This window comes from Adiantum capillus-veneris, chromosome 24 (assembly GCF_014529385.1).
Source record: "Adiantum capillus-veneris isolate H3 chromosome 24, ASM1452938v2, whole genome shotgun sequence".
Taxonomy (NCBI): domain Eukaryota; kingdom Viridiplantae; phylum Streptophyta; class Polypodiopsida; order Polypodiales; family Pteridaceae; genus Adiantum; species Adiantum capillus-veneris.
This window is the reverse complement of record NC_140954.1, coordinates 63,322,069-63,325,001: the sequence shown is the minus strand read 5'-3', so window position 1 is coordinate 63,325,001 and position 2,933 is coordinate 63,322,069. Positions and strand designations below refer to the sequence as shown.

The 2,933-nt window shown below is 45.2% G+C and overlaps 1 pseudogene; it reads right to left on the bottom strand.

The window, feature by feature from the left end:
- Nucleotides 1-277: 277 nt before the first annotated feature.
- On the bottom strand, nucleotides 278-1,272 carry LOC147426479 (uncharacterized; annotated as a pseudogene).
- Nucleotides 1,273-2,933: the final 1,661 nt, after the last annotated feature.

The window sequence follows — 2,933 nt, the reverse complement described above, 5'->3', positions numbered from 1 at the left end:
CGTAGCTTAGGCCTCTCTCTCTCTCTCTCTCTCTCTCTCTCCCCCCCCCCCATTTTGTGTGTGTGTGTGTGTGTGTCTCCATCTCAAAAAAAAGTGCCTTCAACTTAACCTTGAACCAGTTGAAAAATCGAGGGAAAGAAGGAAAAAGTTTGCTTGAAAAATTTAAGAAAACAAAGAAATTTCAATAAAATGTGGATTCTTTTGAAATGTCCCACAATCATTTCGTTGCACGAAGACATTAATATTGTGGTGTGCACGGGATTAGGCCCAACTAGCCTGCCCTCAAATCAATAGGCATCTCTTTATATTAAAGGTATTGCATACATGCCAACATGGGCTTATGCTAAGAACACAACTAGACAACCAATGTCCTCCCACATTGGTCGGACACACACACCACACCTCCCTCCCTAGGGAGAAAAAGATGTACATTCTTTTTGAATTTTGGGCTAGGAATGGACTCGATAGGAAGGGATCAACTTCGATGCTTCATCTAAGAGGAGTAATCATACAACGGCTTAGGGGTTAGGGATTGAGAGGACTCCAGACTCGATAAGAAAACATCTGGTTGTAGGTGATACACTAGGTCGCTATCCCAATGGAAATGGCTACACGAGGAACGACTAACTGAGAGTTGGACATGATATTTTTTCGACATACATCCATTTCCATAAGGGGTGTGGTGGACTCGACTCGACGCTTAATTGAACAGGACGAACTCTGTTACAACAATAAAAAACTAAAACTTTTTGAGAAAAACTAACTGAAAAAACAACTCATCACATCGATGAAATGGAAAGACTTGGCACCTCTGCAACAATTGATGTGTAGCAACTCCCTTTTTTGTTCCATCGTGCCCTGAGTGTTATGCCACATCATCCAGTTGTGGGAGAGGTACATGCCAAAAACAATCGCAAAAATCCAAATGCATGAAGAGGTGGGCGAATGAACTGGGTTTTGTGTTCTCTCTCAACTCATTTATTGTTTGCTGCCTTTGTTGAACAATTCCAAGCCCTAACTAATACTCGGCTTCAGCTTCATCCTTTGGAGTCTTTACTTGAAGAATTTTTCTAGCCTCAACTTTCTCTTGGGTGGTTGGTTGGTGGGTTACTCGAATCTTGTGAGGCCATGGAGGCCATGGAGAGGTATGTAGCCATGTGTGGTTGTGCAACAGGCACATCTGTAGCTATTGGTGGTGCAAATACAAAGTATCGATGAGACGGTCGGAGATGGAGAGGAGTTGATCCAGTACGAAGGCCTACACATCGTCATTTTCATTAACTGCAATCATTGAATCTTGGGATTGCAACAAGCAGGCTGTGGTTGAGACTTACATAAGCTTAAGCTCAAAGCAAACCAAGGTTGAGTAGGTGCATTAACATGTGTAGATGTTGACGTCTTAAGCAACATTGTAGGCTTTGGTGCTGCCATCAATATATTGGCCAATAGGATCATGTTGAAGTGGAGCAGCAACATGTTAATGGGGACCTTGATGCCGTAGGCTCCAAGAAGCTCTCGTTGCTCCAACATCAATTCTCCTGTCAGGCGGACTAAGACTTCGTAGGCTACTAAGAAGGTATTTTCCCATGTTATGGAGAGAAGTCCTGGATCGCATCCTGAGTAGTCCAGGCCCCAATGATGCGGTCCAAGGAGGAGAGGATGCGGAAGAGGGAGAGTGTAGAATGGGCCGAGGACTGCCAAGCGGGAAGGTTGATTACGTGACGCCATCGATTGCAGAGGAGCAAGTAAAGGGACTCAAGTAGAAGTCAGAGCTGAAAAGGCGAAAATAGGTGGCACATTGTAGAGGGTCTTGTGTGCTCAGTTTCTTAAGGATTGCTAGCAAGGTGTCTGTGGGCAGCTTGATGAGTGCCCCCTCCTGCTCCATTTTTAAGATGCTGCCTATAACACTAGCATTGTGACTACCTCTCTGTCACTTCAATGTTTGCCATGCGAGCAAGGCACACAAAGAGAGAGAGAGAGAGAGAGAGAGAGAGAGAGAGAGAGAGATTGCTTTTGAGCGGGGTTCACTCCCTATCTTGGGTCAAAAATGAGGCTCGCCATGGCACTGTGCGTTCGTAAGCCAGATAGTGAAAACCAAGAAAGGCTTCTCAATTGCTTGTCAACTCCACCAATGTGGTGCACGGGATTAGGCCCAACTGAGTCTACCCTCAAATCAATAGGCATCTCCTTATATCAAAGGTATTGCATACATGCCAAGATAGGCTTATGCCAAGAACACAACTAGACAACCATTATCCTCCCACACTGGACGGACACACAGACCACAATGTTATCATTTCAATTCTCTCCAATTTGAAGCATTAACATGAAGCTGTTGATAAATCATTTCATTTTCTCCAATTTGCAGCACTAGAGTCTCTCGCTCTCTGTCTCGCTTTTGCTCTACGGTGGCAACATCTTCGGCCTATGCCTAACCATTTCTCTCTCTCTCTCTCTCTCTCTCTCTCTCTCTCTCTCTCTCTGCGCTTTCGCACTTAGTGTTGGAACACTCACGAGTGAAAAAGTCTCTCTCTCTCTCTCTCTCTCTCTCTCTCTCTCTCTCTCTCTCTTTTATCTCCATTTGCATGCCTTGTTGTTGCAGGGCACATTGGCCAATCAGTAACGTGAGATGTGCATGTGCAGTAACATGAGACGTGCAACCCCGTGACGGCATGCGTGCACAGGGTTGATGGGAATAATAAAAGTAGAGCTTACATAAGAAGTTACTTGCTTGGTTTGTGCAGAGCTGAGGGAGGTCGACGTCTCACCTCTCTGAACCTGTGAGGTGCACGATCTCCTGCAGCATAAATCTCTCTCTCTCTCTCTCTCTCTCTCTCTCTCTCTCTCTCTCTCTCTCTCTCTAAGCCCCTCGAGGTTAATGCTGGTTACAACCATAGACCTTTGTGTGTGCAAACACTGCCAAGCAATAACGT